This window comes from Siphateles boraxobius, unplaced genomic scaffold (genome assembly GCF_051911475.1).
Source record: "Siphateles boraxobius isolate OS27281-9 unplaced genomic scaffold, OSU_SipBor_1 55, whole genome shotgun sequence".
Lineage (NCBI taxonomy): Eukaryota > Metazoa > Chordata > Actinopteri > Cypriniformes > Leuciscidae > Siphateles > Siphateles boraxobius.
The window spans coordinates 9,124,391-9,137,343 of NW_027509181.1; positions in this window are offsets into that span (position 1 = coordinate 9,124,391).

A 12,953-nucleotide genomic window follows, 5' to 3' on the forward strand; every position below is an offset into this window, starting at 1 on the left:
TTGACTACTTCAAAAATGTCTCTAACTAAAGAAACATTATTGAATATTGACCTGCCAGGGATGCAGTAAGACTGATCAGGATGTATAACCTCTTCTAAAACCTTTCCAAGTCTTGTTGCTAACACCTTCGAAAGGATTTTATAATCACAACACAACAAAGAGACAGGTCGCCAACTTGTTATTTGAGTTAAATCACCTTTTTTTGGTAAAAGAGTGAGAACTGCTCTTCGACAGCTTAAAGGTAGACATCCTTCAGTTAAACTAATATTCAAAACTTCCAATAAATCCTCACCTATTATACTCCAATAAGACTTATAAAACTCAATTGGAAGTCCATCTATTCCAGGAACTCGACCACATTCCATGTTTTGAAGATTCTTATACAACTCTTCCAAAGTTATGGGTTTATTAAGATCCTCATTAGATTCTACAGAAATCTGAGGTAAATCTCTAAAAAAAGATTGTTCTATACACTGATCTTCTTTGGACTCATTTTTATACAACTTTTCATAAAAACGAACTGCTCTCAAACGCATTTCAATTGGATCTGAAAGTAAAATCCCACTCTCAGATTGTAAAACGTTAATAAAACGTCGTTGCCCATTTTTCTTTTCTAACCCAAAGAAAAATTTGGATGGAGCATCCATCTCATTTGAGTTTTGAAAACGTGATCTTATTAATGCTCCTTGTGCTTTTAACCCCAACAGATCCGATAAAGCAGATTTTTTATGTTTAAAGTCATCAATAAGGTCTTGATTTCCAGTTTGTGTTGAACTTTGAAGTCTTAAAACTTCAGCTTCTAAAATCTGAACAGATCTAGTCAATTCTTTAGTGACATTCAGGGTGTATTGTTGACACAGTTGTTTTATTCGAACTTTTCCAAACTCCCACCAGTTGTTTTATTCGAACTTTTCCAAACTCCCACCAGTTCTTTAAAGATTGAAAATCATTCTTTTCCCTTCTAAAATTAATCCAAAAACAATCTAAAATTTCTTTGAAATGACTATCTTCTAAAAGAGTGGTATTAAGATGCCAATATGCACTATTTGGTTTAACAGAATTCATAGAGATTTCGTATCCTATTAAACTGTGATCTGAGATACCAACCGGAGAAATAAAACATCTTTTAAAAATATTAAGATGATGTTTAAAAACATATAACTTGTCTAACCTTGCTAATGATAACAAGTTATCACGAGCATGCACCCAAGTATATTGTCTAACATCTTTATTAAAATTTCTCCAGACATCACTCAAATCATGCGTTTCAATCATTTGAATGAGTCTCCTGCGTGATGGCATATGTGGCTCAATATGATTTCTGTCTAAACTGCTTACAGCACAATTAAAATCACCCCCCAAAAACAAGTATTCTTCCCCTTTACACTCTTCCAAAGTTTTACAAAGAGTATCTAAAAAACACATTCTTTGTATTGGTTGACTTGGGGCATAAATACAAATAAAAATAAATACAGAATGCTCAAAGTTCGCAATCACTTTTAAAATTCTTCCTTTAATAATCTCCTCCATTTTAAATGAACTGGGAACAAAGTTCTTATCAAATAAAATACCAACACCACCACTGAGGGAAGTATTATGGCTTAAAAAGGATGAACCATTCCATTCTTTGAGCCATTCAACAGCATTTCTATCATCACTATGGGTCTCTTGCATGAAAAAAACATCAATTTTTTTCTGTCTCACTACCTCATATATTTCCAATCTTTTCCTTACATCTCTGGCTCCATTCACATTTAATGAGGCAATGCGAAATTCACCCATAGCTTGGAATAAGATTATCCATAAAAAGCTGAGTAAGAGACAGGTCCCATGCATCATTAAATTAGTCTTCATTATCGCCATTAGTCAGTTGATTTTGAACTTTGGTGACAAATTTCTTAAGACGATACACTTCTTTATCTAAGAAACATCCTTCAGTCATTGAACTCTTAGTCACTTCAACAAATCTTTTAAGATTTGGAAAGTAATCAACGACTTGTACACCTCTCAGATTTTTTGTCACTCTTAAAAAGGACTTGATTTTTTCAGTGCTGCAGTCGTGACATGGCCAATCACTCTGAGAACACATTGAAGCAGTGGAATCAGAAGAGTCACTCTCACTTCCAGCACCCTGGTCAGATTCACTGGCCTGTGCTTTTGTTTTTCTTACTTGTTTATTAACAATACAATCGCTTCTCATCTTCCTTTTCAGGGGTGTTTTAAACAAGCTTTGATCTACTTCCATCAATAAAACAGTATCCTGCTTATTCGGACTTTCAGCGGCAGAATCAGCATCGTTCATCTGACTCACTGGAACCGACTCACTGTTCTCATTAGACTCATTTTCCACCGAATCTAACTGTTCAGTGACCTGTTCTCCAATTACATTTTTTCCATTTCTTATTTCGACTGCAGGCTCCTGATTTACCCCAACATCAGTAGAGCTTAATTTATCAGCCTCTTTAGAATGAACCACTTCACGCTGTACACCCGAAGGCCCCGGTTTATTGACATTCGCGTTCACGTTACCGGTCGGACAAGCACGAATCTGATGACCCGTCTTTCCACATCCAAAACACCTCATAGAGTCAGTCGACACAAATACTGTGTAATCAAAATCATCTATTCTGAATTTCAAATTCAGATCAAGTTCATTCCCATTGTTTAAAACCATGTAAGTAAATCTTCTAAAGGAAACAACATGTTTCAACAGTTCAGACTTGCTAGCAATAGCGATCTTCTTAACAGGTGAAACAAGTTTACCAAACCGCGAAAGTTCTCTTACCAACACTTCTTCCTTGATAAAAGGTGGAACATTGGACAAAGTCACCTTTTTAGCTGGTGTGGACAGGGGGAGTACAGATGGAAATGAACCCCGCAATTCAATGCCCTTTACCACTACCTCATTTGCCTTTTCCACTGTGCTCAAAAAAAGTACAATTGCATTGTTCATCTTTGAAGCAGCCAAAAACGCATGCATGCCCAATCACATTTCCAACAGCTAAACTACATTCCTCTGCAGTTCCCGCCGCCACGATTTTAACTCCATGCCGACGCGTGAGGGAATCTAAAACTCCACCTGTGGGAGCCGCCATGGTGTACGAAAACACCGGCGTAAAACGCCCTCAAACCAAATTTATCACCCAGTCGCAACACATACAATTTTAACAAAAACACACACAAACAAAAACACCTACAACATAAAAAATAGAAGTTTGAAAAAGAAGCCACAGCGGGCACAAACACAGCTCGCACTCACCACGCACTCCACACTCTCACCTTCGCTCGCACATGCGCACAGAGAGAGAGAGAGAGAGAGAGAGAGAGAGAGAGAGAGAGAGAGAGAGAGAGAGAGAGAGAGAGAGAGAGAGAGAGAGAGAGAGAGAGAGAGAGAGAACAAACCCAGCTCAGAACATCTTGTCTTTGAGCTCTTTTATCTTGACTCGTCTTTCACATGATTTGTACCCGAGTTCTCTGCATCACAAGTACAATTCTGTACCAGCTGAGCTACTGAGCAAGATTAGTATTTCAGTAATATTCATGATTCAGTAAAAACGAACATATGGAGCAGGTTAAGTGATTAATTCACAAATCATGCACTAAGGTAAAAAGTGTTTTGAGCTCATAACATAATTGTGCAAGGAGCCGTGTGAAAACAAGTCTTTATTAAAGGTGCTCAAAGCGATGTCACACGTTTTTTAGGCCAAAACATTTTTTTGTCACATACAACAAACATCTCCTCACTATTCGCTAGCTGCCTGTCCCCTGAACACACTGTAAAAAAAACATGGTCTCTGCAGACACCCCAGGCTCCACAAACGTCAACAAAAACAAACTGGGCTTACCCGCACCACGAAACATAACAAACTGTTCCAGCCAATTACCGATAAGAAGGGTTTGGGGGGTTAGTGCGCGGATGAGGAGGAGGGAGGGTCTAGCTAGCCTTCGTTTTGTTTGACAATACTTTAAACGTCAACAAGAAGTGATGTCACCCGACATCGCTTAGAGCACCTTTAATCCATAATCTGCCACTGTAATCATAATTGTGAGTGAAAACGATTAAAAGAGCTTGCTGTTTTACTGCCTCTAGTGTTCATTTCTGTTATAAACTGCAGTGTTATTTAAGTATTGGAACGTATTTTGCGTTTTGCAAAAATATTGCCACAGATATGTTTTTCCAAAGCACCTGTGTTAGGGAAAAGAGTTAAGGCGATTATCAACATAAGTATAAAGCAGATTAAAATAGTTAATGTAGGTTGCTGTTCAATATAGGCTACTACAGGCATCATAATGAAGGGTAAAATCCAAGCTTGACTCCATGTGTTTCTCTGCTCTCCAATGTTCCCTTCAATTGTGATCATATCAGAATAGTTGAATGTTGATGAGCATCATGTCATACAGCCTCAGGCATGGCTGACTGTTACCCATCTCGTGCCCGACATACCCCACAGCATTTGGCACTAACAAGCACTTGTCCTCCTCATACAAGAGCTAAATGACCTATAACGCCCAGGGATCCAAGGTTGGTAAAACTGATCAGAAACGAGAGAGGGTTGCATCTCAATTAGTGGAGAAACTCCTGTCTTGCGGAGAGGGACCATGTAGGACAGAGCAGACCGAGAATGAGTAAGAAGGAAGCAGAGTGAAAAATTAAGATATTTTCTTTGACAAAGTAGCCATGTCTTGGGGAAGGAATGAACCCCCTTTCTTGTATTTTTAATGTTTATTTTGTGCTCTTCAAGAGCAAGAAAAAGGCCTGATGGTCAACTGGATTGTCTGATCATATCAAATGAATAAAACATATGAACATACAGTAATATTCAACCACGACTGTTTTTCATGACTTTTCCCTCTGTAAAACTAGGAATCGGCAATAGCTAAGTAACATCATTTCAAGGTAATGTCATCACTAAGGTGGACTTATTTGAACAGTCGTGCTACAAATGTTTTGTTTTAATAAGGGGAATTTAAGGCTTTGTGTTGGGGGAAAAATAAATCCATTAAGTGTGTCATAACAACTCCAATCTTGTATTATTCATGACCCTGTTTTGATGTAAAGTAAGTCGAGGAGCCGACACCTACAGTGGAAGTCAAGATTCTGAGTCAACTCGGAAAAACCTGGAATAGAACACCCCTAGTGCAAATAGTATTTGCACCTATTTGTACTAAATATAAACAGCATCTAACACTATTAAGAATTATTTTTTATAATTTAATTTTTTTCTATTTGCTCTAATAAATAAATGTATAAATAGCATCTATCATATACAGTATAGCCTCTCCCCAATTATTTTGGTCTGCACAGATGTCTGCACAGGCTGATTTTCCATCCCGGGGCAATTTAAATCTTAGTTTTATTCCATTTTTTGGTTTTTTAATATAATGTCAAAAGACGTATTGAATATAATATACTCAATTTAATGTTTAAATTAAATGCCAGAAATCATTAGTGTCATCTTTTTCTATCAAAGATGTTGTTCAAGTGGTGCTTCACTGCTGTGATTCATACACCTGAATATATTCTTTAAAATGTAATTCTCTAAAGTGTATCTGACTGGATGTATGTCAGGTTATAACACTCTTATCCATCATTTGGTCATAGGGATTGTGCAGTACCAGTACATTAAGCCTCTGTTTAAGATGGATTGTGGGTTTGTAAATAAGATCCACACTATTTTATTACTTGTTCTGTGAATGTGCCTGCCCAGAACATCAACTTGATTCAGCTTTAAGTTCATCAAACACATTCCATTTATATGTTCTGTCACGGAATCACATTAAACCAACTGGATCTCATGGCAACATTCAAATCAAGCCAATTATTGTGCATCAAAAAGCCCGGGATTACAAACAGAACTGAAAGCATTGCATCCATCCACACTGTTGGATGAGTCCAAAAGAGCTCCTAAAATCATGGGAATGTTTTCTGACGAAAGGCTGGAATACAGCACAAGACTTTTGCTCAGATTTTTGCCCCGATTTGCAGGTGGATAAGTCAACAATATTTGCCGAAAGTCTATAGTGCATGATGGGTACAGTATGGGGTGTGTAGCAGAGCAAATACTATTTGTAACATTCTTAAAATAATGTCTATCTATATTCGGATGAAACCATTGTCAGAACATACATCCACTAGTAGAAAAATAGCTGATAAAAAAGTGAAGTTGAGAGACTTCCGGTGGTAATTCGAAGCGTATGGCCGCATAATCCCGCACTCCCGTTCGGTCGGAGTTTATTCCCCAATTCGAAAATATTAAGATTTGATCTTTGTATAATTAATGATGGAAGGGGAAAAACACAGGAAAGGCAAGGGAAAACAGACTGGGAAAGCGGAGAAGAGTGAGAAAATAACGACTGAGGGCGTCATGGACGAGGAACAAGGAGAGAGTAATGGCGCGCATGGACAAAATGCTAAACTAACAGATGAGGATATGAAAGTTAACATCGCCGCCATCCGCGCAGACATAAAGATGATGTCAACGGAGTTGAAGACTGAGCTGAGTAATTTTCGAGATAGAATCAGAGATGACTTGAAGAAGGAGCTAGCGGAATTTCGAGAGGAAATTCACCAGAAGCTTAACGAGGTCGCAACCGATCTAAAAACGACTACTGACAGAGTGAGTGAGGCCGAGGCTCGCATAGCCGAAGTTGAAGAGTGGTCCGTGGACTTTAGAGAGGCACTGAGCCAGTCATTACAAGCTCAGGAAAGTTTGCAGTTAAAGCTAACAGACTTGGAAGCACGCTCAAGGCGTAACAATGTTCGCATTTATGGGATCCCGGAGGGAACTGAGGGAAACAATATCCTCCAATTCATAGAAAACTTTCTTAGAAAAGAGCTGGAACCCCTTGCTGATGTTGACCTTGGAATACAACGATGCCACAGAGCGCTCGGCCCCAAACCGCCTAGAGAAGCGCAACCCAGATCGGTGATCGTCTACTTCCAGCAGTTTAAAATTAAAGAGATGGTTCTGCATTCTGCGTGGAAGAAAAAGGAGATTTACCACAGCGACAGGAGGATCTACTTCGATCATGACTATCCTGCAGAAACGCTAGCAAAAAGGAAGGCGTATACGCAGATCAGGAGGGTTCTCAGAGAAAAGGGAATACGGTTTCAAACACCGCCACCAGCGAAACTGCGAGTCTTTTTTGAAACTGGGCCGATTACTTATGGAAACGCAGTGGAAGCAGCAGAGGATCTGAAGAAGAGGGGGTTCCCGATTGAGTGGGAGAAAACTGCTGAGGCGTCTGCGGAAAAAGCACGGAAGGCCGGCTGGCAGCGATCAACGAGCGCGAACATGGCAAATCGGCAGAGCCGCCAGGAATGGATCAAGGAGAAGCTACGGAGTTTTCATCGGCCAAGATAGATCTAATGTTAGAACCATTAAGGTAATGGAATCGGAAGACAACAGGCCGTTAAGTGACTACATTATAAGAGTGAAAAATATCGAGCAAACGAGGCAGTTGTCTGTTTAGGGACATTAATGCTTTAATGACATTTACACCTAGATTTAATGCCCTCAATGTGTGAGATTAAAGACGAGGTTAAATTACCTTATAGTCTTTTAAGTTGATGGTAACATCCCCACAAGTCTGTTATTCTTTATTCATTATATTTTCCCTATTTAACATAGCCTATATATTGCTGATTCTCCAGTTCTGTTTCGAGTTTAAATATCCAGCTTAACTGATTAAAATCGCCCTTAGCCTTTAATGAGAATATAGCTGACCGACAAGTACGGGTACTACATTTGTTTTTGACTCTTCTAAGTGCATACAGTACATTCTTGAGTGTACTATAGGTTGCACTGAAGGGGGGCTCTGGTGGTTAGCTGCTGGACTATTCCCCCACATCACGAAGTGGTTATTACTTCATAATGGAGGTCTATCTGTGTTTTTTGATTTGTTGGTTTATTTTTTGTTGTTGTGATGTTCTGTTCTTGTTATATAGTTCGAATATAGTTCAGGTTTGGTCACCAATAATGTGGGTTACAAACAATGTCTTGCTGTGGTTTAAATGCAATGTCAGGAATATAGGGTGATTACCCTTAACGTAAATGGTCTACACAATCCAATTAAGAGAAGCAAGGCTATTGCAAAGATGAAAAAGGAAAAGTTACATATCATATTTTGGCAGGAGACTCATCTCAACAGCGCAGAACACGAAAAATTAAAAAAACTAGGGTTTAAGAATGTATTTTACTCATCATATGAGAAAGGGAAAAGAAGAGGGGTAGCAATACTAATTTCTAATAGTGTGAACTTTCAAGTGGTTTCTGAATTTACTGATAAAGAGGGCCGTTATGTTTTAGTTAAGGGATTTCTAGATCAGAAAGAAGTTACCCTAGTTAATGTGTATATAGCCCCTGAGCTGGACAATTCCTGTATTAAAGAAATTTTTCAGTTAATTGCTTCTGAATCCTCTGGGGTCTTAATATGTGGAGGAGACTGGAACACCCAAATACAGCCTAAACTCGATTCTTCGAATACACTAAAGAGGTTAACTTCCAGAGCTAGTATAACGAAAAAACTTTTGATGGAGTTGGGACTGATTGATGCCTGGAGGGATCTCCACCCAACAGACAAACAATTCACATTCTACTCTGCAAGTCAAGATGTTTACTCAAGAATTGATTATTTTTTTATTTGTAAATCAGACAGGCACAGAATTATAGATTGCAAGATAGGAGTCAGAGATATCTCTGATCACTCAGCTGTCTACTTGACCCTGCATTTAGATAATAAAAAGAAGGATATGTTATGGCGACTTAATACAAGCATTTTAAATGATAGTACATGTAAGGAATATGTCCAAAAAGAACTGGGAGACTATATGGATAACAACGATAACGGGGAAGTATCACCAAGTGTCCTGTGGGATGCCTTAAAATCAGTGATCAGGGGAAAACTCATAGCTCTCACATCGTATAGAAAAAAGGAAAGAAGTAAAAGGCTGCTTGAACTACAAAAAAGTCTGAACCTCCTAGAGATAGAACATGTTGAGAAGAAGAAACCATATATATTAAATCAAATAAACAATGTTAAAAAGGAAATAAATAAATTATATGAGGAAGAATTAGAGAAAAAAGCTAAATTCATTAGACAGAGATATTATGAAAATGGGCCTAAGGCTTTGAAGCTGTTGGCATGGAGGCTAAGGAAGCAACAGGCTGAGAATACAATATATGAAATTAGGGATCCCAAAACTGAAAAAATCTGCCATAAGCAAGAAGATATTCACAATATTTTTGAAAATTACTATAAAAATCTATACAAGGAACCAAATACAACCAGCTCACAGGAAATACATTTATTTTTAGAATCACTTGACTTACCTTCCATAGGTGAAGTACAAAATAAAGCCCTAATGGCAGAGATTACAAAGGAAGAAATAAGGAAAGCAATCTCTAGATTAAAAGTTAATAAAGCGCCGGGAACAGATGGCTTTCCAACCGAGTGGTATAAGGCTTTTAAAGATCAATTAGTCCCTATACTTTTTGATTGCTTTAACTATACACTTAAAGGAGGTGAGCCACCAAGAACATGGAGTGAGGCAATAATTTCAGTTATTCCTAAAGAGGGTAAAGACAAAAAGCAGTGTAGTGCATTTAGGCCAATTTCGGTTTTAAACATGGATTATAAATTATATGCATCGATATTAGCTAAAAGACTGGAAGATATAATACCAGAATTAGTGGATTCAGACCAGACAGGATTTGTACGTGACAGACAGACACAAGATAATATTAGGCGGGTGCTGCATGTAATTGATCATGTCACTAAAGAAAACATCAGAGCAGTAGTAATTAGTTTAGACGCCGAGAAGGCATTTGACTCGGTTCGCTGGGAGTACCTGTACCTGGCATTGAGAAGATTTGGTTTTAAAGATGACTTTATTAGATGCATTAAAATGTTGTATTCATCACCAAAGGCTAGAATAAGGATCAACGGGCATCTCACGCGGAGTATTAACCTGGAAAGAGGCTGCCGCCAGGGATGTCCTCTCAGCCCCGCACTTTTCGCTTTATTTATTGAGCCCATAGCACAGGCAGTTAGAGACGAACAGGAGATAAAGGGGATTATGGTTCAAGGTTTCGAACAAAAGATTTGTCTGTACGCAGACGATGTTTTGTTGTTTGTTGCTACACCAGAGGTTAGTATCCCCAGGTTGATGTCCATCTTAAAGCAATTCGGCACTTACTCGGGATATAAATTAAATGTTCAAAAAACACAAATCTTAAATTATAACTATACCCCTCAGAATGACACGTTGAGTAGATTCAAATTTAATTGGAACTCATCAAGTATTAAGTACCTGGGGATTATAATAACAAAGAATATTTCTAAATTGTTTGATAGCAATTATGGTCCTATAAGTAAGAACATTAAATCTGACATGGATAGGTGGTCCCAACTGCCCTTCGAGATGCATAACAGGATAGATACAGTGAAAATGAACATGCTCCCCCGACTTTTATACCTCTTCCAATCCTTACCAGTCGAAGTCCCTTTAAAACAATTTAATGAATGGGATAAGTGGATTTCAAGATTCATATGGGGGGGTAGGAGGCCAAGAATTAAATTTAAAACACTGCAGCTACCGAAAGAGAAAGGGGGAAGATCACTGCCATGTTTATCAGATTATTTCAAAGCAGCCCAGCTAAAACCTTTAGCATGCTGCTGTAATCCAGAGTATACAGCAAAGTGGAAGGATTTGGAGATCTCGCAGCTGACCGTACCATTGCAATCAGTGCTGGGTAGCAAACTATTATATGAACAGTATTCTAAAAGTTTAAATCAATGGACTAAGGTTCCTTCTAGAATCTGGTTTAAAGAATGCAAATCTCCGTTACTTGAAAGACAATCTAGACTATTAAAATGGGTTGCTTTTGACCCCGACTTTAAACCAGCAAGGGTTGATGGGAGATTTCAGCTCTGGTATAGGCTTGGCATCACCTCTTTTAGTTCAATTTCAAATTCAAAGGGAGAATTATATAGCTTTCAGGAGATCTCTAATAAATATGGTTTGGGAAAACTAGATTTTTTTAGGTACTTACAAACAAGGACTTATTTTAATAAAGAGATACGATACATGGAGGAGCATGACACCAATTTAATTGACCTATTTATTGACATGTATAAAAAAAAAGATAATAGGAAACTTACTTCAAAACTGTACCTAGCCATTCAATCCATAAAGAAATATTCAACAACTAAGGTTAGATTAAAATGGGAAAAAGAATCTGGTCTATATATTTCAGAGGAAGACTGGCTGAATATCTGTTCTATACAAGCGACGTCTACCAGCTCGGGTATATGGAGAGAATTCTGTTGGCGGAATCTTATTAGATACTTTGTAACCCCCAAGTTAAAATCTATTCAGTCTCGCGAGAAGGGAAGTGGTCTATGCTGGAGGAAATGTGGGGAACAGCTGGCAGACCATTTTCATGTATTCTGGAGCTGCCCAGCTATTCAGTCATACTGGCAGGAGGTAATACAAGTAATACATTTTATTTTCGGTGATGGAATTGACTGCTCATTCTCTACAATTTATCTGGGAAACTTAGCAGCTCATTTGATGATAAAAGACAAGTACCTTCTAAAGATATTACTAGCAGCCAGCAAGAAAGCTGTAACACGAAAGTGGCTACAATTTGAACCTCCAACAAAGGCTGAATGGCTGGACATTATGACCAGTATCCAAGATATGGAGAGGATGACTTTCGCTTTAAACCTACAGATGGATAAGTATTTGCAGTATTGGGAAAGATGGATTGTGTTTACGAATTCATGACATGTTTGTTGAGCATATATACTGACGTATTGGAGTATATACTGACATACATACTTTCATTAATTTTGTTTTATGCAAGAATGTATGAGTGACCAAACGATTGTTCTGTACAATTGTATGTTGCTGTGGCTGTTTTTTATTTAAATTTATTTTTTATTTTTTTATTTTTCAAAAGGAAAAGAATAAAAATACAGTAATAAAAAAAAAAAAAAAAGTGAAGTTGAAAGAAAGTACAGTAGTTGAAATTGCAAAAACAAATCTTACTATGCATGCATAAATGTAAAATCTGAACAAATTATAAAGAAAACAATTTCTTAACTCCTTTCCAAAGTCCTTAACTTTGTCGCATTTTTCTATTTATTTTCTATGGATTACTGAAATGTGCAAATGTTAACTATCAAAACATATGAACACTAAACAGTTTAATATGTAATATTTTTTTTTAAACATGTAAGAGAGAGTGCATCCTTTGATTTGAGTACATTCATTTCTAAATACAGATTCTTAAAGCAGGTTCAGTTTTATATAAAACATGTTAATGCATCAGAAACTTCTTGTTGAATTTACAAGCTGAATCAAATGGCATGGAAGAAGTCTTGGCCGATGTGGAGAAACAAACTCCTGCCTGCTGTGCTAAAAAGCCGTTCGGATGAGATACCTGTAGAAGGGCAGATCCAGTATTTCAAGGCAATATGTGCCAGAAACGGATTCTTAGCTGCCTGTTTTAACCAGTAAGTTGACACTGGATCTGGTGTTAGTGACACAGAGCAACTCTCACCAAAGTAGCGATATTATGGCAGCACTGGTAGTCATCTGAAATGTGGTACTCTAAGTTAGATTGCTGCTTTCCTGGGCAATGGTTAACATTGCACCCCAAAACGGACTATCAGACTGAGCTGACTCATTCATGGTTGGAGATGTGGTAGTTGAAGCAGCAGCTGTCTGGCTGTCACGATTAGTCAAGCACTTCCTGGGTTTACTTGGACTACATTTCCCATAATACACCTCCCTGGACTGATTACATCAAACACCATACACCTGCACTGCACTGATTGCACACACACCTGCACTGCACTGATTGCACACACACCTGCACTTCATTTACACACACAAAAGCCACTTCCACAAACCACTTCTCTGCAAAGTATTGCATTGCCCCGGC